Below are 21,224 nucleotides of genomic sequence, written 5' to 3'. Positions count from 1 at the left end.
TCAGAAACTCCAAATTCGAGGTGGTCCTGGCAACCCCCTTCATGGACATAATGTTTTTCTGAGACAAATTAGACAAATCTGATGAATTCCTCGCTCCATTAAAGATATTTTTCTTTCTCTTTTGTGCATTCGGGAAGTTTCGAACTTGACCCCTGACCCTTGAACATTGCCCTAGATTCCATCTAGATAAGGGCTGACTTTATTTCTATAGGCTGTGCCATTTGTTTGACCTACATCCTCAGCCCTGGCATGTTTATTTTTCTGGAAACAGAATTGTAATGTTCTAATTTTCAGCCAGCTTCCTTCCATATGGCGTCAAAGCACACAATCAATAATCCTTCTACGGCAAGAAGTCGGGGGAGAGAATTTCATTGGAGCCAAAGTGAGCACTCTAGCCTGGGAGGGCAGCCTTCACAAAGGAACCAAGCCCTCTGGAAAAGGGTGATTTTCAGCACACTTGTAGAGCCCTTCCCAACAAAGAGACCTACCCCAAGCATGACAGGGCTCCATTCCTTCAAGGCTTCCAAGACATCTCTTGGGACGCATTAGCATGTGGCCAGTGGGCCCCCGTGACGCCAGAGCTATGGAAAGTGAGACTGATCTTCGAAGAATGCTAGGGGCCTAGGAAAGGAGGCATCGACTCTTCTCTTCAACGTCCTCAAGAGATCCTTCTTGACTTTGGATTATGCTTAAGGCAGAAGGACACTGTAGGTCTGATAGGGCCCAAGTGCGGCCTCGTGTTTCCAATCAAGTTTCAAGCTTGAATCAGCATGGCCTCCCCATAGACTTGAATAGATGACAATGTTCTCCTCTCAGTGCTTGTCCCTCTATTCTCGCTTCTTGCCAAGGATTCCTTTCTTATCCCTGGCATCAGAGTCTGTTTGAGCTCTTCCAGTTTCTGTGCCCGCTTTCTGTTTGTCAAAGCAGTTTCTGGGTATGTCTCCCTTTAATAGCCCAGCTTAGGCCAATCCTCAGACTGTAACCATGCGGCCATCTTGGGGGACATGTTCACCGTGATGTCATAAAGAACCTCAGAAGGCCAAGTTGTCCTGTCAACCTCCAAGCACACAGAGTTTCAGAGCCATCTCAGACCAGTCTGACTCCTCCCCCTTTCCAGGCAGGATAGTTTTCCTTTTTCTGGATTTCTTGTCGGTTTCTAACTTTCTCCTCGAACTTGGAAAGGCCTGCTCCCTTCTCTCTAGACACTGGTTTCTTTCCTGTAAGATTACCCTGGGTGTTATCTCTTATGTCTTGGGTAGATGGCCAAGTGGGTGGACCTTCCCCAGAGAAAGTCCTGGACTCCCTCCCAAGTTGAAGTTGCCCAGGCAATCCTCTGATGCGCAATGATCATGTCATCTCCTAGCACTCTGCCAATTCCGCCTTGGCAGGTCCCATGTTTTCCTTCCTTCTTCCTTTGGGGAAGTGTACCAGATGCCTTCCTAGATTGGAATATTCTCACGGTTCTTTTTCTGGTGCGTATTGAGAACGGAGCCTCACAATTGCTACTCCTTTATGACCTCTGTCCGCACCGTACCATGAAATCTCTATTCCCTAACAGTGCTAATGTGGTCTGCACCCGCGCTGTGAAAGAGTGAGGCCCGGGCCACCCAAGCGGAACGTGGGCACTTGCCCGCTCCACCACAGGGCCGGCCCTGACTTGTACTTTTGGACCAACCTGTGGCCTGAACTTGGGAAGATGTGGGCCTGTTTGGATTATTCGTGAAGGTGATTAGTAGGAACATCATGGACGGTAACGTTTTCCGTTGGTTCCTGGGCTTAGCACGGATCAGGTTCTCTTGGTAGGATTCCTCTTCATGTATTTGGAATGGTCTACCTTTCTGTAGCATCAGTCAGGCTTTTGAGGTGATTTTCCATCCTTGGAAGTTCACCTTCTCTAATCTCTTTCAGCCCCCAAAGCTGTATGCCGTCATTCTGGACCCCTTTTTGGATGTTTGATTTTAGGTGGATTTATTGCCATAACCCTGCATTAGAACATGCTATGTCTTTCAGATTTACATCCTCATCGATTTAGACTTCCGTGTAGGTTCCATCCTCTTCACCAGCGTAAGCCGAATCACAGGCCCTCACCACACACTTGTGCCTCATCATCTCTTTCACCCTCCCCCACCGCCCCGCTTTGCCTCTGGGCGCCCCCGATCAAATGTCCAGTGCCACCTGTTGGTTAGTGCTTGTTTTTTCTACTCCTTGTAAGTGAGATCCTACGGTATTTGACTTTGTCCCTGGGGCTTGTTTCACTTCCCCTAAAACCCTCCCAGCCATTCTGGTGGTCACAAATGGCTGGATTGCATCCTTTGTTCCCGCTGAGTGGTCTGCCATTGTGTGGCTATAGCCCATGTTCCTTCTCCATTCGTCCCTTGCTGGGCACCAGGGCGGCTTCCAAGTCTTGGAGAGCGGGAGTAAGGCTGTGGTGAACTCAGCGGTGCACGTCTTTAGGTGGTAGTGTTTCCGAGTTCTCTGGCTAAACGCCCCCCAGAGGAATAGCTGGATCATATGGGACATGGATTCTTAAATTTCGGAGGCAGTTCCACTTCGCTTGGCCTAGTGGCTGCACCGGTTTCCACTGCCAGCAGCAGTGCTGGAGGCTTCCCTTCTCTCCACCTCCTCTCTGACGCTTGTTCTTTCCTGTCTGCCTCCTTATAGCCATTCTGACCACAGTGAGCTGCTATGTCATTGCGGTTTGGATTTGCCTTGGCCTCAGACTTAATGAGGGTGAACAAGTTTTCATGCACCTGTTGGCCCTCTTTAGATCTTCTTGGGAGTAATCTCTGTGTCCATCTTTGGCCCAGGATTTCATTGGCTTGTTCTTTTTCTTGTGGAGACGTGTGAGTTGATTGTATCTTTGGGCTTTTCACCCCTTGTCCGATGTGTGCTTTGCAAACATCCACTCCCAGTTGTTGTGCTGTCTTTGCATTGAGTCGATGGTTTCCTTGACTGGGCAGAAGCGTCTGCATGTGAGGTGGTCCCGTTTGTTTCTTGTCTCCTTTGCTGCCCTTGCCCAGTCAGACAGGCTTCTTCCAAATAGGCGGCTCAGACAGATGGCAAAGAGCACTCTGCCTAGGTCTTCTCCTACAAGTTTCACGGTTTCAAGTGTGCCATTCAGGGCTTTAATCCATTCCAGGTGGTGCGTGTGCCAGGTGGCACATCATGGTCTACTCTCGTTGTGTTCCATGTGGCTGTGCAGGCTTCCCAGCACCGTTTCTTGGAGAGACTCTCCTTTGTCCACTGTCTCCTCTTGGCTCCCTGGTCGCAAATGGGCTGTCCTTGTATGTTTGAGTTGGGCTCTGGGCTCTCGATTCTGTTGCATGGGTCTGTGTGCCTGTTTTTGGGCCCGGACTGTGCCGTTTCGGTACCTAGCGCTTCGTCCTCTATGTTGAAATCAGAAAGTGTGATACGTCCTGCTTTGTTCATTTTCCTGAGGATTCCTTGGCCTATTCAGGGTCTCTTGTTGCTGGCTGGAAACTTTAGGATTCTCTCTTCTATCTCTCTGGCAAATATGGCTGCAACTTTGACTGGGATTGCATGGAATCCAGAGATTCCTTTCTCCGCTATGGACGTTTCAAGTGTGTTAATTCTTCCATTCCTAGGTCCCGGAATATCCTTCTTTTTCCTTGTGTCGTCTTGAATTTCTTTCCCCAAACGTTTGCTAGTTTTCGGTTGACATAGCTTTCACCTGTTTTGCTAAGGTTCTTCATAAACATCTTCTTCTTCGTACTGGCAAGCTGTGTTTTTTGTTCGTTTGTGTTTAGCTTCCATTTGTCTACTCTTTGCAACTTGTAATTGGTTCTGTTTTGGCAGAAGTGCATCGCTGTGCTCACATCTGCTGGCAATGCTCCTGTATTTGCTGTGGAAGTCTGGCCCTATCTAACGTCCCTTCCCATCTGCCTCTGCACCCCCTCGGACGCCTGCCCCAGAATGACTGAAGCAGTGGTGAGGAGGCTCACCCCCAGGATTCCACCCGGCCCACCCCGGGCCACCGACCCAGAAGCTGCGGACCTCACCGCTGCACCACCGGCCGGCCCCTTTCATGTTCCATTGGCAACCTGCAGTTGAGTGCAATGGGGCTTGAATATGCTGCTTGAGCCCAACTCTGGCACTGTGTAGATGAGGCCAGGTTGTTTGTCGGGGCCACTGTGACGTCAGAGGATTGGTCATAGTTGTGCGTCTGCTGTCCCGGCAAACTTCACGGACACAGGGCTTCAGAGCCCGCTTGGAGCAGTCTCATAACGCACCCTTCCCAGTGAGCCCAGGTTTGACCTTCGTTGCCGTTTTTTGGCTTGTGAATTTCTCTGACTTTCAAACGTTCCAGCACAGTGTGTCTAAAGACTGACATCTTTCATTGTGGATTATTCAGGTGTGATATCTGTTCGCCTTGCATTTTCTGGGACCTTTTTTTCTTTTCCACAGTATACTCGTCATGGTCTTTCTCAGCTATCTCCCTTAGATGTGCTCATCAGTCCGTTCTCCTTCAGTCGAAGGGATTAATTTTGTATTTCTTGAATCACCGTATGTTCTCTAGGCCGAGGTGTGAGTGCTTTCGTGATTCTTGGTTGCTGTCTTTGAATTTGCAGCGGTCACTTGTAGGACTCTTTGCTATCCTAGCCTAGGTCAAGCGAAGCACTGACAACCCGTGGTCATCTGGCTTGGTTTGACATCCTGAGATCAGAAACTCCAAATTCGAGGTGGTCCTGGCAACCCCCTTCATGGACATAATGTTTTTCTGAGACAAATTAGACAAATCTGATGAATTCCTCGCTCCAGGAAAGATATTTTTCTTTCTCTTTTGTGGAGTCGGGAAGTTTCGAACTTGACCCCTGACCCTTGAACATTGCCCTAGATTCCATCTAGATAAGGGCTGACTTTATTTCTATAGGCTGTGCCATTTGTTTGACCTACATCCTCAGCCCTGGCATGTTTATTTTTCTGGAAACAGAATTGTAATGTTCTAATTTTCAGCCAGCTTCCTTCCATATGGCGTCAAAGCACACAATCAATAATCCTTCTACGGCAAGAAGTCGGGGGAGAGAATTTCATTGGAGCCAAAGTGAGCACTCTAGCCTGGGAGGGCAGCCTTCACAAAGGAACCAAGCCCTCTGGAAAAGGGTGATTTTCAGCACACTTGTAGAGCCCTTCCCAACAAAGAGACCTACCCCAAGCATGACAGGGCTCCATTCCTTCAAGGCTTCCAAGACATCTCTTGGGACGCATTACCATGTGGCCAGTGGGCCCCCGTGACGCCAGAGCTATGGAAAGTGAGACTGAACTTCGAAGAATGCTAGGGGCCTAGGAAAGGAGGCATCGACTCTTCTCTTCAACGTCCTCAAGAGATCCTTCTTGACTTTGGATTATGCTTAAGGCAGAAGGACACTGTAGGTCTGATAGGGCCCAAGTGCGGCCTCGTGTTTCCAATCAAGTTTCAAGCTTGAATCAGCATGGCCTCCCCATAGACTTGAATAGATGACAATGTTCTCCTCTCAGTGCTTGTCCCTCTATTCTCGCTTCTTGCCAAGGATTCCTTTCTTATCCCTGGCATCAGAGTCTGTTTGAGCTCTTCCAGTTTCTGTGCCCGCTTTCTGTTTGTCAAAGCAGTTTCTGGGTATGTCTCCCTTTAATAGCCCAGCCTAGGCCAATCCTCAGACTGTAACCATGCGGCCATCTTGGGGGACATGTTCACCGTGATGTCATAAAGAACCTCAGAAGGCCAAGTTGTCCTGACAACCTCCAAGCACACAGAGTTTCAGAGCCATCTCAGACCAGTCTGACTCCTCCCCCTTTCCAGGCAGGATAGTTTTCCTTTTTCTGGATTTCTTGTCGGTTTCTAACTTTCTCCTCGAACTTGGAAAGGCCTGCTCCCTTCTCTCTAGACACTGGTTTCTTTCCTGTAAGATTACCCTGGGTGTTATCTCTTATGTCTTGGGTAGATGGCCAAGTGGGTGGACCTTCCCCAGAGAAAGTCCTGGACTCCCTCCCAAGTTGAAGTTGCCCAGGCAATCCTCTGATGCGCAATGATCATGTCATCTCCTAGCACTCTGCCAATTCCGCCTTGGCAGGTCCCATGTTTTCCTTCCTTCTTCCTTTGGGGAAGTGTACCAGATGCCTTCCTAGATTGGAATATTCTCACGGTTCTTTTTCTGGTGCGTATTGAGAACGGAGCCTCACAATTGCTACTCCTTTATGACCTCTGTCCGCACCGTACCATGAAATCTCTATTCCCTAACAGTGCTAATGTGGTCTGCACCCGCGCTGTGAAAGAGTGAGGCCCGGGCTACCCAAGCGGAACGTGGGCACTTGCCCGCTCCACCACAGGGCCGGCCCTGACTTGTACTTTTGGACCAACCTGTGGCCTGAACTTGGGAAGATGTGGGCCTGTTTGGATTATTCGTGAAGGTGATTAGTAGGAACATCATGGACGGTAACGTTTTCCGTTGGTTCCTGGGCTTAGCACGGATCAGGTTCTCTTGGTAGGATTCCTCTTCATGTATTTGGAATGGTCTACCTTTCTGTAGCATCAGTCAGGCTTTTGAGGTGATTTTCCATCCTTGGAAGTTCACCTTCTCTAATCTCTTTCAGCCCCCAAAGCTGTATGCCGTCATTCTGGACCCCTTTTTGGATTTTTGCTTTTAGGTGGATTTATTGCCATAACCCTGCATTAGAACATGCTATGTCTTTCAGATTTACATCCTCATCGATTTAGACTTCCGTGTAGGTTCCATCCTCTTCACCAGCGTAAGCCGAATCACAGGCCCTCACCACACACTTGTGCCTCATCATCTCTTTCACCCTCCCCAACCGCCCCGCTTTGCCTCTGGGCGCCCCCGATCAAATGTCCAGTGCCACCTGTTGGTTAGTGCTTGTTTTTTCTACTCCTTGTAAGTGAGATCCTACGGTATTTGACTTTGTCCCTGGGGCTTGTTTCACTTCCCCTAAAACCCTCCCAGCCATTCTGGTGGTCACAAATGGCTGGATTGCATCCTTTGTTCCCGCTGAGTGGTCTGCCATTGTGTGGCTATAGCCCATGTTCCTTCTCCATTCGTCCCTTGCTGGGCACCAGGGCGGCTTCCAAGTCTTGGAGAGCGGGAGTAAGGCTGTGGTGAACTCAGCGGTGCACGTCTTTAGGTGGTAGTGTTTCCGAGTTCTTTGGCTAAACGCCCCCCAGGGGAATAGCTGGATCATATGGGACATGGATTCTTAAATTTCGGAGGCAGTTCCACTTCGCTTGGCCTAGTGGCTGCACCGGTTTCCACTGCCAGCAGCAGTGCTGGAGGCTTCCCTTCTCTCCACCTCCTCTCTGACGCTTGTTCTTTCCTGTCTGCCTCCTTATAGCCATTCTGACCACAGTGAGCTGCTATGTCATTGCGGTTTGGATTTGCCTTGGCCTCAGACTTAATGAGGGTGAACAAGTTTTCATGCACCTGTTGGCCCTCTTTAGATCTTCTTGGGAGTAATCTCTGTGTCCATCTTTGGCCCAGGATTTCATTGGCTTGTTCTTTTTCTTGTGGAGACGTGTGAGTTGATTGTATCTTTGGGCTTTTCACCCCTTGTCCGATGTGTGCTTTGCAAACATCCACTCCCAGTTGTTGTGCTGTCTTTGCATTGAGTCGATGGTTTCCTTGACTGGGCAGAAGCGTCTGCATGTGAGGTGGTCCCGTTTGTTTCTTGTCTCCTTTGCTGCCCTTGCCCAGTCAGACAGGCTTCTTCCAAATAGGCGGCTCAGACAGATGGCAAAGAGCACTCTGCCTAGGTCTTCTCCTACAAGTTTCACGGTTTCAAGTGTGCCATTCAGGGCTTTAATCCATTCCAGGTGGTGCGTGTGCCAGGTGGCACATCATGGTCTACTCTCGTTGTGTTCCATGTGGCTGTGCAGGCTTCCCAGCACCGTTTCTTGGAGAGACTCTCCTTTGTCCACTGTCTCCTCTTGGCTCCCTGGTCGCAAATGGGCTGTCCTTGTATGTTTGAGTTGGGCTCTGGGCTCTCGATTCTGTTGCATGGGTCTGTGTGCCTGTTTTTGGGCCCGGACTGTGCCGTTTCGGTACCTAGCGCTTCGTCCTCTATGTTGAAATCAGAAAGTGTGATACGTCCTGCTTTGTTCATTTTCCTGAGGATTCCTTGGCCTATTCAGGGTCTTTTGTTGCTGGCTGGAAACTTTAGGATTCTCTCTTCTATCTCTCTGGCAAATATGGCTGCAACTTTGACTGGGATTGCATGGAATCCAGAGATTCCTTTCTCCGCTATGGACGTTTCAAGTGTGTTAATTCTTCCATTCCTAGGTCCCGGAATATCCTTCTTTTTCCTTGTGTCGTCTTGAATTTCTTTCCCCAAATGTTTGCTAGTTTTCGGTTGACATAGCTTTCACCTGTTTTGCTAAGGTTCTTCATAGACATCTTCTTCTTCGTACTGGCAAGCTGTGTTTTTTGTTCGTTTGTGTTTAGCTTCCATTTGTCTACTCTTTGCAACTTGTAATTGGTTCTGTTTTGGCAGAAGTGCATCGCTGTGCTCACATCTGCTGGCAATGCTCCTGTATTTGCTGTGGAAGTCTGGCCCTATCTAACGTCCCTTCCCATCTGCCTCTGCACCCCCTCGGACGCCTGCCCCAGAATGACTGAAGCAGTGGTGAGGAGGCTCACCCGCAGGATTCCACCCGGCCCACCCCGGGCCACCGACCCAGAAGCTGCGGACCTCACCGCTGCACCACCGGCCGGCCCCTTTCATGTTCCATTGGCAACCTGCAGTTGAGTGCAATGGGGCTTGAATATGCTGCTTGAGCCCAACTCTGGCACTGTGTAGATGAGGCCAGGTTGTTTGTCGGGGCCACTGTGACGTCAGAGGATTGGTCATAGTTGTGCGTCTGCTGTCCCGGCAAACTTCACGGACACAGGGCTTCAGAGCCCGCTTGGAGCAGTCTCATAACGCACCCTTCCCAGTGAGCCCAGGTTTGACCTTCGTTGCCGTTTTTTGGCTTGTGAATTTCTCTGACTTTCAAACGTTCCAGCACAGTGTGTCTAAAGACTGACATCTTTCATTGTGGATTATTCAGGTGTGATATCTGTTCGCCTTGCATTTTCTGGGACCTTTTTTTCTTTTCCACAGTATACTCGTCATGGTCTTTCTCAGCTATCTCCCTTAGATGTGCTCATCAGTCCGTTCTCCTTCAGTCCAAGTGATTAATTTTGTATTTCTTGAATCACCGTATGTTCTCTAGGCCGAGGTGTGAGTGCTTTCGTGATTCTTGGTTGCTGTCTTTGAATTTGCAGCGGTCACTTGTAGGACTCTTTGCTATCCTAGCCTAGGTCAAGCGAAGCACTGAGAACCCGTGGTCATCTGGCTTGGTTTGACATCCTGAGATCAGAAACTCCAAATTCGAGGTGGTCCTGGCAACCCCCTTCATGGACATCATGTTTTTCCGAGACAAATTAGACAAATCTGATGAATTCCTCGCTCCAGGAAAGATATTTTTCTTTCTCTTTTGTGGATTTGGGAAGTTTCGAACTTGACCCCTGACCCTTGGACGTTGCCCTAGATTCCGTCTAGATGCGGGCTTACTTTATTTCTATAGGCTGTGCCATTCGTTTGACCTACATCCTCAGCCCTGGCATGTTTATTTTTCTGGAAACAGAATTGTAATGTTCTAATTTTCAGCCAGCTTCCTTCCAGATGGCGTCAAAGCACATAATCAATAATCCTTCTACGGCAAGAGGTCGGGGGAGAGAATTTCATTGGAGCCAAAGTGAGCACTCTAGCCTGGGAGGGCAGCCTTCACAAAGGAACCAAGCCCTCTGGAAAAGGGTGATTTTCAGCACACTTGTAGATCCCTTGCCAACAAAGAGACCTACCCCAAGCATGACAGGGCTCCATTCCTTCCAGGCTTCCAAGACATCTCTTGGGACGCATTAGCATGTGGCCAGTGGGCCCCCGTGACGCCAGAGCTATAGAAAGTGAGACTGATCTTCCAAGAAAGCTAGGGGCCTAGGAAAGGAGGCGTCGACTCTTCTCTTCAATGTCCTCAAGAGATCCTTCTTGACTTTGGATTATGCTTAAGGCAGAAGGACACTGTAGGTCTGATAAGGCCCAAGTGCGGCCTCATGTTTCCAGTCAAGTTTCAAGCTTGAATCAGCATGGCCTCCCCATAGACTTGAATAGATGACAATGTTCTCCTCTCAGTGCTTGTCCCTCTATTCTGGCTTCTTGCCAAGGATTCCTTTCTTATCCCTGGCATTAGAGTCTGTTTGATCTCTTCCAGTTTCTGTGCCCGCTTTCTGTTTGTCAAAGCTGTTTCTGGGTATGTCTCCCTTTAATAGCCCAGCCTAGGCCAATCCTCAGACTGTAACCATGCGGCCATCTTGGGGGACATGTTCACCGTGATGTCATAAAGAACCTCAGAAGGCTAAGTTGTCCTGACATCCTCCAAGCACACAGAGTTTCAGAGCCATCTCAGACCAGTCTGACTCCTCCCCCTTTCCAGGTAGGATAGTTTTCCTTTTTCTGGATGTCTTGTCGGTTTCTAACTTTCTCCTCGAACTTGGAAAGGCCTGCTCCCTTCTCTGTAGACACTGGTCTCTTTCCTGTAAGATTACCCTGGGTGCTATCTCTTATGTCGTGGGTAGAAGGCCAAGTGGGTGGACCTTCCCCAGAGAAAGTCCTGGACTCCCTCCCAAGTTGAAGTTGCCCGGGCAATCCTCTGATGCGCAATGATCGTGTCATCTCCTAGCACTCTGCCAATTCCGCCTAGGCAGGTCCCATGTTTTCCTTCCTTCTTCCTTTGGGGAAGTGTACCAGATGCCTTCCTAGATTGGAATATTCTCACGGTGCTTTTTCTGGTGCGTATTGATAAGGGACCCTCACAATTCCTACTTCTTTATGACCTCTGTCCGCACCGTACCATGAAATCTCTATTCCCTAACATGGCTAATGTGATCTGCACCCGTGCTGTGAAAGAGTGAGGCCCGGGCCACCCAAGCGGAACGTGGGCACTTGCCCGCTCCACCACAGGGCCGGCCCTGACTTGTACTTTTGGACCAACCTGTGGCCTGAACTTGGGAAGATGTGGGCCTGTTTGGATTATTCGTGAAGCTGATTAGTAGGAACATCATGGACGGTAACGTTTTCCGTTGGTTCCTGGGCTTAGCACGGATCAGGTTCTCTTGGTAGGATTCCTCTTCATGTATTTGGAATGGTCTACCTTTCTGTAGCATCAGTCAGGCTTTTGAGGTGATTTTCCATCCTTGGAAGTTCACCTTCTCTAATCTCTTTCATCCCCCAAAGCTGTATGCCGTCATTCTGGACCCCTTTTTGGATTTTTGCTTTTAGGTGGATTTATTGCCATAACCCTGCATTCGAACATCCTATGTCTTTCAGATTTACATCCTCATCGATTTAGACTTCCGTGTAGGTTCCATCCTCTTCACCAGCGTAAGCCGAATCACAGGCCCTCACCACACACTTGTGCCTCATCATCTCTTTCACCCTCCCCCACCGCCCCGCTTTGCCTCTGGGCACCCCCGATCAAATGTCCAGTGCCGCCTGTTGGTCAGTGCTTGCTTTTTCTTCTCCTTGAAAGTGAGATCCTACGGTATTTGACTTTGTCCCTGGGGCTTGTTTCACTTCCCCTAAAACCCTCCCAGCCATTCTGGTGGTCACAAATGGCTGGATTGCATCCTTTGTTGCCGCTGAGTGGTCTGCCATTGTGTGGCTATAGCCCATGTTCCTTCTCCATTCGTCCCTTGCTGGGCACCAGGGCGGCTTCCAAGTCTTGGAGAGCGGGAGTAAGGCTGTGGTGAACTCAGCGGTGCACATGTCTTTAGGCGGTAGTGTTTCCGAGTTCTTTGGCTAAACGCGCCCCAGAGGAATAGCTGGATCATATGGGACATGGATTCTTAAATTTCGGAGGCAGTTCCACACCGCTTGGCCTAGTGGCTGCACCGGTTTCCACTGCCACCAGCAGTGCAGGAGGCTTCCCTTCTCTCCACCTCCTCTCTGACGCTTGTTGTTTCCTGTCTGCCTCCTTATAGCCATTCTGACCACGGTGAGCTGCTATGTCCTTGCGGTTTGGATTTGCCTTGAACTCAGGCTTAATGAGGGTGAACAAGTTTTCATGCACCTGTTGGCCCTCTTTAGATCTTCTTGGGAGAAATCTCTGTGTCCATCTTTGGCCCAGGTTTTCATTGGCTTGTTCTTTTTCTTGTGGAGACGTGTGAGTTGATTGTATCTTTGGGCTTTTCACCCCTTGTCCGATGTGTGCTTTGCAAACATCCACTCCCAGTTGTTGTGCTGTCTTTGCATTGAGTCGATGGTTTCCTTGACTGGGCAGAAGCGTCTGCATGTGAGGTGGTCCCGTTTGTTTCTTGTCTCCTTTGCTGCCCTTGCCCAGTCAGACAGGCTTCTTCCCAATAGGCGGCTCAGACAGATGGCAAAGAGCACTCTGCCTAGGTCTTCTCCTACAAGTTTCACGGTTTCAAGTGTGCCATTCAGGGCTTTAATCCATTCCAGGTGGTGCGTGTGCCAGGTGGAGCATCATGGTCTACTCTCGTTGTGTTCCATGTGGCTGTGCAGGCTTCCCAGCACCGTTTATCGGAGAGACTCTCCTTTGTCCACTGTCTCCTCTTGGCTCCCTGGTCGCAAATGGGCTGTCCATGTATGTTTGAGTTGGGCTCTGGGCTCTCGATTCTGTTGCATGGGTCTGTGTGCCTGTTTTTGGGCCCGGACTGGGCCGTTTCGGTACCCAGCGCTTCGTCCTCTAGGTTGAAATCAGAAAGTGTGATACGTCCTGCTTTGTTCGTTTTCCTGAGGATTCCTTGGCCTATTCAGGGTCTCTTGTTGCTGGCCGGAAACTTTAGGATTCTCTCTTCTATCTCTCTGGCAAATATGGCTGCAACTTTGACTGGGATTGCATGGAATCCAGAGATTCCTTTCTCCGCTATGGACGTTTCAAGTGTGTTAATTCTTCCATTCCTAGGTCCCGGAATATCCTTCTTTTTCCTTGTGTTGTCTTGAATTTCTTTCCCCAAACGTTTGCTAGTTTTCGGTTGACATAGCTTTCACCTGTTTTGCTAAGGCTCTTCATAGACATCCTCTTCTTCGTACTGGCAAGCTGTGTTTTTTGTTCGTTTGTGTTTAGCTTCCGTTTTTCTATTCTTTGCAACTTGTAATTGGTTCTGTTTTGGCAGAAGTGCATCGCTGTGCTCACATCTGCTGGCAACGCTCCTGTATTTGCTGTGGAAGTCTGGCCCTATCTAACGTCCCTTCCCATCTGCCTCTACACCCCCTCGGACGCCTGCCCCAGAATGACTGAAGCAGTGGTGAGGAGGCTCACCCCCAGGATTCCACCCGGCCCACCCCGGGCCACCGACCCAGAAGCTGTGGACCTCACCGCTGCACCATCGGCCGGCCCCTTTCATGTTCCATTGGCAACCTGCAGTTGAGTGCAATGGGGCTTGAATATGCTGCTTGAGCCCAGCTCTGGCACTGTGTAGATGAGGCCAGGTGGTTTGTCGGGGCCACTGTGACGTCAGAGGATTGGTCATAATTGTGTGTCTGCTGTCCCGGCAAGCTTCATGGACACAGGGCTTCAGAGCCCGCTTGGAGCAGTCTCATAACTCACCCTTCCCAGTGAGCCCAGGTTTGACCTTCGCTGCCGTGTTTTGGCTTGTGAATTTCTCTGACTTTCAAACGTTCCAGCAGAGCCTGTCTAAAGACTGACATCTTTCATTGTGGATTATTCAGGTGTGATATCTGTTCGCCTTGCATTTTCTGGGACCTTTTTTTCTTTTCCACAGTATGCTCGTCATGGTCTTTCTCAGCTATCTCCCTTAGATGTGCTTATCAGTCCGTTCTCCTTCAGTCCAAGTGATTAATTTTGTATTTCTTGAATCACCGTATGTTCTCTAGGCCGAGGTGTGAGTGCTTTCGTGATTCTTGGTTGCTGTCTTTGAATTTGCAGCGGTCACTTGTAGGACTCTTTGCTATCCTAGCCTAGGTCAAATGAAGCACTGAGAACCCGAGGTCATCTGGGTTGGTTTGACATCCTGAGATCAGAAACTCCAAATTCGAGGTGGTCCTGGCAACCCCCTTCATGGACATCATGTTTTTCCGAGACAAATTAGACAAATCTGATGAATTCCTCGCTCCAGGAAAGATATTTTTCTTTCTCTTTTGTGGATTTGGGAAGTTTCGAACTTGACCCCTGACCCTTGGACGTTGCCCTAGATCCCGTCTAGATGCGGGCTTACTTTATTTCTATAGGTTGTGCCATTCGTTTGACCTACATCCTCAGCCCTGGCATGTTTATTTTTCTGGAAACAGAATTGTAATGTTCTAATTTTCAGCCAGCTTCCTTCCATATGGCGTCAAAGCACATAATCAATAATCCTTCTACGGAAAGAGGTCGGGGGAGAGAATTTCATTGGAGCCAAAGTGAGCACTCTAGCCTGGGAGGGCAGCCTTCACAAAGGAACCAAGCCCTCTGGAAAAGGGTGATTTTCAGCACACTTGTAGATCCCTTGCCAACAAAGAGACCTACCCCAAGCATGACAGGGCTCCATTCCTTCCAGGCTTCCAAGACATCTCTTGGGACGCATTAGCATGTGGCCAGTGGGCCCCCGTGACGCCAGAGCTATAGAAAGTGAGACTGATCTTCCAAGAAAGCTAGGGGCCTAGGAAAGGAGGCATCGACTCTTCTCTTCAATGTCCTCAAGAGATCCTTCTTGACTTTGGATTATGCTTAAGGCAGAAGGACACTGTAGGTCTGATAAGGCCCAAGTGCGGCCTCGTGTTTCCAGTCAAGTTTCAAGCTTGAATCAGCATGGCCTCCCCATAGACTTGAATAGATGACAATGTTCTCCTCTCAGTGCTTGTCCCTCTATTCTGGCTTCTTGCCAAGGATTCCTTTCTTATCCCTGGCATCAGAGTCTGTTTGATCTCTTCCAGTTTCTGTGCCCGCTTTCTGTTTGTCAAAGCTGTTTCTGGGTATGTCTCCCTTTAATAGCCCAGCCTAGGCCAATCCTCAGACTGTACCCATGCGGCCATCTTGGGGGACATGTTCACCGTGATGTCATAAAGAACCTCAGAAGGCTAAGTTGTCCTGACAACCTCCAAGCACACAGAGTTTCAGAGCCATCTCAGACCAGTCTGACTCCTCCCCCTTTCCAGGTAGGATAGTTTTCCTTTTTCTGGATGTCTTGTCGGTTTCTAACTTTCTCCTCGAACTTGGAAAGGCCTGCTCCCTTCTCTCTAGACACTGGTCTCTTTCCTGTAAGATTACCCTGGGTGTTATCTCTTATGTCGTGGGTAGATGGCCAAGTGGGTGGACCTTCCCCAGAGAAAGTCCTGGACTCCCTCCCAAGTTGAAGTTGCCCGGGCAATCCTCTGATGCGCAATGATCGTGTCATCTCCTAGCACTCTGCCAATTCCGCCTTGGCAGGTCCCATGTTTTCCTTCCTTCTTCCTTTGGGGAAGTGTACCAGATGCCTTCCTAGATTGGAATATTCTCACGGTGCTTTTTCTGGTGCGTATTGATAAGGGACCCTCACAATTCCTACTTCTTTATGACCTCTGTCCGCACCGTACCATGAAATCTCTATTCCCTAACAGGGCTAATGTGATCTGCACCCGTGCTGTGAAAGAGTGAGGCCCGGGCCACCCAAGCGGAACGTGGGCACTTGCCCGCTCCACCACAGGGCCGGCCCTGACTTGTACTTTTGGACCAACCTGTGGCCTGAACTTGGGAAGATGTGGGCCTGTTTGGATTATTCGTGAAGCTGATTAGTAGGAACATCATGGACGGTAACGTTTTCCGTTGGTTCCTGGGCTTAGCACGGATCAGGTTCTCTTGGTAGGATTCCTCTTCATGTATTTGGAATGGTCTACCTTTCTGTAGCTTCAGTAAGGCTTTTGAGGTGATTTTCCATCCTTGGAAGTTCACCTTCTCTAATCTCTTTCAGCCCCCAAAGCTGTATGCCGTCATTCTGGACCCCTTTTTGGATTTTTGCTTTTAGGTGGATTTATTGCCATAACCCTGCATTCGAACATCCTATGTCTTTCAGATTTACATCCTCATCGATTTAGACTTCCGTGTAGGTTCCATCCTCTTCACCAGCGTAAGCCGAATCACAGGCCCTCACCACACACTTGTGCCTCATCATCTCTTTCACCCTCCCCCACCGCCCCGCTTTGCCTCTGGGCACCCCCGATCAAATGTCCAGTGCCGCCTGTTGGTCAGTGCTTGCTTTTTCTTCTCCTTGTAAGTGAGATCCTACGGTATTTGACTTTGTCCCTGGGGCTTGTTTCACTTCCCCTAAAACCCTCCCAGCCATTCTGGTGGTCACAAATGGCTGGATTGCATCCTTTGTTCCCGCTGAGTGGTATGCCATTGTGTGGCTATAGCCCATGTTCCTTCTCCATTCGTCCCTTGCTGGGCACCAGGTCGGCTTCCAAGTCTTGGAGAGCGGGAGTAAGGCTGTGCTGAACTCAGCGGTGCACATGTCTTTAGGCGGTAGTGTTTCCGAGTTCTTTGGCTAAACACGCCCCAGAGGAATAGCTGGATCATATGGGACATGGATTCTTAAATTTCGGAGGCAGTTCCACACCGCTTGGCCTAGTGGCTGCACCGGTTTCCACTGCCACCAGCAGTGCAGGAGGCTTCCCTTCTCTCCACCTCCTCTCTGACGCTTGTTGTTTCCTGTCTGCCTCCTTATAGCCATTCTGACCACAGTGAGCTGCTATGTCATTGCGGTTTGGATTTGCCTTGGCCTCAGACTTAATGAGGGTGAACAAGTTTTCATGCACCTGTTGGCCCTCTTTAGATCTTCTTGGGAGAAATCTCTGTGTCCATCTTTGGCCCAGGTTTTCATTGGCTTGTTCTTTTTCTTGTGGAGACGTGTGAGTTGATTGTATCTTTGGGCTTTTCACCCCTTGTCCGATGTGTGCTTTGCAAACATCCACTCCCAGTTGTTGTGCTGTCTTTGCATTGAGTCGATGGTTTCCTTGACTGGGCAGAAGCGTCTGCATGTGAGGTGGTCCCGTTTGTTTCTTGTCTCCTTTGCTGCCCTTGCCCAGTCAGACAGGCTTCTTCCCAATAGGCGGCTCAGACAGATGGCAAAGAGCACTCTGCCTAGGTCTTCTCCTACAAGTTTCACGGTTTCAAGTGTGCCATTCAGGGCTTTAATCCATTCCAGGTGGTGCGTGTGCCAGGTGGAGCATCATGGTCTACTCTCGTTGTGTTCCATGTGGCTGTGCAGGCTTCCCAGCACCGTTTATCGGAGAGACTCTCCTTTGTCCACTGTCTCCTCTTGGCTCCCTGGTCGCAAATGGGCTGTCCATGTATGTTTGAGTTGGGCTCTGGGCTCTCGATTCTGTTGCATGGGTCTGTGTGCCTGTTTTTGGGCCCGGACTGGGCCGTTTCGGTACCCAGCGCTTCGTCCTCTAGGTTGAAATCAGAAAGTGTGATACGTCCTGCTTTGTTCGTTTTCCTGAGGATTCCTTGGCCTATTCAGGGTCTCTTGTTGCTGGCCGGAAACTTTAGGATTCTCTCTTCTATCTCTCTGGCAAATATGGCTGCAACTTTGACTGGGATTGCATGGAATCCAGAGATTCCTTTCTCCGCTATGGACGTTTCAAGTGTGTTAATTCTTCCATTCCTAGGTCCCGGAATATCCTTCTTTTTCCTTGTGTCGTCTTGAATTTCTTTCCCCAAACGTTTGCTAGTTTTCGGTTGACATAGCTTTCACCTGTTTTGCTAAGGCTCTTCATAGACATCCTCTTCTTCGTACTGGCAAGCTGTGTTTTTTGTTCGTTTGTGTTTAGCTTCCGTTTTTCTATTCTTTGCAACTTGTAATTGGTTCTGTTTTGGCAGAAGTGCATCGCTGTGCTCACATCTGCTGGCAACGCTCCTGTATTTGCTGTGGAAGTCTGGCCCTATCTAACGTCCCTTCCCATCTGCCCCTACACCCCCTCGGACGCCTGCCCCAGAATGACTGAAGCAGTGTTGAGGAGGCTCACCCCCAGGATTCCACCCGGCCCACCCCGGGCCACCGACCCAGAAGCTGTGGACCTCACCGCTGCACCATCGGCCGGCCCCTTTCATGTTCCATTGGCAACCTGCAGTTGAGTGCAATGGGGCTTGAATATGCTGCTTGAGCCCAGCTCTGGCACTGTGTAGATGAGGCCAGGTGGTTTGTCGGGGCCACTGTGACGTCAGAGGATTGGTCATAATTGTGTGTCTGCTGTCCCGGCAAGCTTCATGGACACAGGGCTTCAGAGCCCGCTTGGAGCAGTCTCATAACTCACCCTTCCCAGTGAGCCCAGGTTTGACCTTCGCTGCCGTGTTTTGGCTTGTGAATTTCTCTGACTTTCAAACGTTCCAGCAGAGCCTGTCTAAAGACTGACATCTTTCATTGTGGATTATTCAGGTGTGATATCTGTTCGCCTTGCATTTTCTGGGACCTTTTTTTCTTTTCCACAGTATGCTCGTCATGGTCTTTCTCAGCTATCTCCCTTAGATGTGCTTATCAGTCCGTTCTCCTTCAGTCCAAGGGATTAATTTTGTATTTCTTGAATGACCGTATGTTCTCTAGGCCGAGGTGTGAGTGCTTTCGTGATTCTTGGTTGCTGTCTTTGAATTTGCAGCGGTCACTTGTAGGACTCTTTGCTATCCTAGCCTAGGTCAAATGAAGCACTGAGAACCCGAGGTCATCTGGGTTGGTTTGACATCCTGAGATCAGAAACTCCAAATTCGAGGTGGTCCTGGCAACCCCCTTCATGGACATCATGTTTTTCCGAGACAAATTAGACAAATCTGATGAATTCCTCGCTCCAGGAAAGATATTTTTCTTTCTCTTTTGTGGATTTGGGAAGTTTCGAACTTGACCCCTGACCCTTGGACGTTGCCCTAGATCCCGTCTAGATGCGGGCTTACTTTATTTCTATAGGTTGTGCCATTCGTTTGACCTACATCCTCAGCCCTGGCATGTTTATTTTTCTGGAAACAGAATTGTAATGTTCTAATTTTCAGCCAGCTTCCTTCCATATGGCGTCAAAGCACATAATCAATAATCCTTCTACGGAAAGAGGTCGGGGGAGAGAATTTCATTGGAGCCAAAGTGAGCACTCTAGCCTGGGAGGGCAGCCTTCACAAAGGAACCAAGCCCTCTGGAAAAGGGTGATTTTCAGCACACTTGTAGATCCCTTCCCAACAAAGAGACCTACCCCAAGCATGACAGGGCTCCATTCCTTCCAGGCTTCCAAGACATCTCTTGGGACGCATTAGCATGTGGCCAGTGGGCCCCCGTGACGCCAGAGCTATAGAAAGTGAGACTGATCTTCCAAGAAAGCTAGGGGCCTAGGAAAGGAGGCATCGACTCTTCTCTTCAATGTCCTCAAGAGATCCTTCTTGACTTTGGATTATGCTTAAGGCAGAAGGACACTGTAGGTCTGATAAGGCCCAAGTGCGGCCTCGTGTTTCCAGTCAAGTTTCAAGCTTGAATCAGCATGGCCTCCCCATAGACTTGAATAGATGACAATATTCTCCTCTCAGTGCTTGTCCCTCTATTCTGGCTTCTTGCCAAGGATTCCTTTCTTATCCCTGGCATCAGAGTCTGTTTGATCTCTTCCAGTTTCTGTGCCCGCTTTCTGTTTGTCAAAGCTGTTTCTGGGTATGTCTCCCTTTAATAGCCCAGCCTAGGCCAATCCTCAGACTGTACCCATGCGGCCATCTTGGGGGACATGTTCACCGTGATGTCATAAAGAACCTCAGAAGGCTAAGTTGTCCTGACAACCTCCAAGCACACAGAGTTTCAGAGCCATCTCAGACCAGTCTGACTCCTCCCCCTTTCCAGGTAGGATAGTTTTCCTTTTTCTGGATGTCTTGTCGGTTTCTAACTTTCTCCTCGAACTTGGAAAGGCCTGCTCCATTCTCTCTAGACACTGGTCTCTTTCCTGTAAGATTACCCTGGGTGTTATCTCTTATGTCGTGGGTAGATGGCCAAGTGGGTGGACCTTCCCCAGAGAAAGTCCTGGACTCCCTCCCAAGTTGAAGTTGCCCGGGCAATCCTCTGATGCGCAATGATCGTGTCATCTCCTAGCACTCTGCCAATTCCGCCTTGGCAGGTCCCATGTTTTCCTTCCTTCTTCCTTTGGGGAAGTGTACCAGATGCCTTCCTAGATTGGAATATTCTCACGGTGCTTTTTCTGGTGCGTATTGATAAGGGACCCTCACAATTCCTACTTCTTTATGACCTCTGTCCGCACCGTACCATGAAATCTCTATTCCCTAACAGGGCTAATGTGATCTGCACCCGTGCTGTGAAAGAGTGAGGCCCGGGCCACCCAAGCGGAACGTGGGCACTTGCCCGCTCCACCACAGGGCCGGCCCTGACTTGTACTTTTGGACCAACCTGTGGCCTGAACTTGGGAAGATGTGGGCCTGTTTGGATTATTCGTGAAGCTGATTAGTAGGAACATCATGGACGGTAACGTTTTCCGTTGGTTCCTGGGCTTAGCACGGATCAGGTTCTCTTGGTAGGATTCCTCTTCATGTATTTGGAATGGTCTACCTTTCTGTAGCTTCAGTAAGGCTTTTGAGGTGATTTTCCATCCTTGGAAGTTCACCTTCTCTAATCTCTTTCAGCCCCCAAAGCTGTATGCCGTCATTCTGGACCCCTTTTTGGATTTTTGCTTTTAGGTGGATTTATTGCCATAACCCTGCATTCGAACATCCTATGTCTTTCAGATTTACATCCTCATCGATTTAGACTTCCGTGTAGGTTCCATCCTCTTCACCAGCGTAAGCCGAATCACAGGCCCTCACCACACACTTGTGCCTCATCATCTCTTTCACCCTCCCCCACCGCCCCGCTTTGCCTCTGGGCACCCCCGATCAAATGTCCAGTGCCGCCTGTTGGTCAGTGCTTGCTTTTTCTTCTCCTTGTAAGTGAGATCCTACGGTATTTGACTTTGTCCCTGGGGCTTGTTTCACTTCCCCTAAAACCCTCCCAGCCATTCTGGTGGTCACAAATGGCTGGATTGCATCCTTTGTTCCCGCTGAGTGGTATGCCATTGTGTGGCTATAGCCCATGTTCCTTCTCCATTCGTCCCTTGCTGGGCACCAGGTCGGCTTCCAAGTCTTGGAGAGCGGGAGTAAGGCTGTGCTGAACTCAGCGGTGCACATGTCTTTAGGCGGTAGTGTTTCCGAGTTCTTTGGCTAAACACGCCCCAGAGGA

This window comes from Equus asinus, chromosome X, assembly GCF_041296235.1.
Source record: "Equus asinus isolate D_3611 breed Donkey chromosome X, EquAss-T2T_v2, whole genome shotgun sequence".
In the NCBI taxonomy this organism is placed as follows: domain Eukaryota; kingdom Metazoa; phylum Chordata; class Mammalia; order Perissodactyla; family Equidae; genus Equus; species Equus asinus.
The sequence above is the reverse complement of the archived record's forward strand: the minus strand, read 5'-3'. Positions refer to the sequence as shown.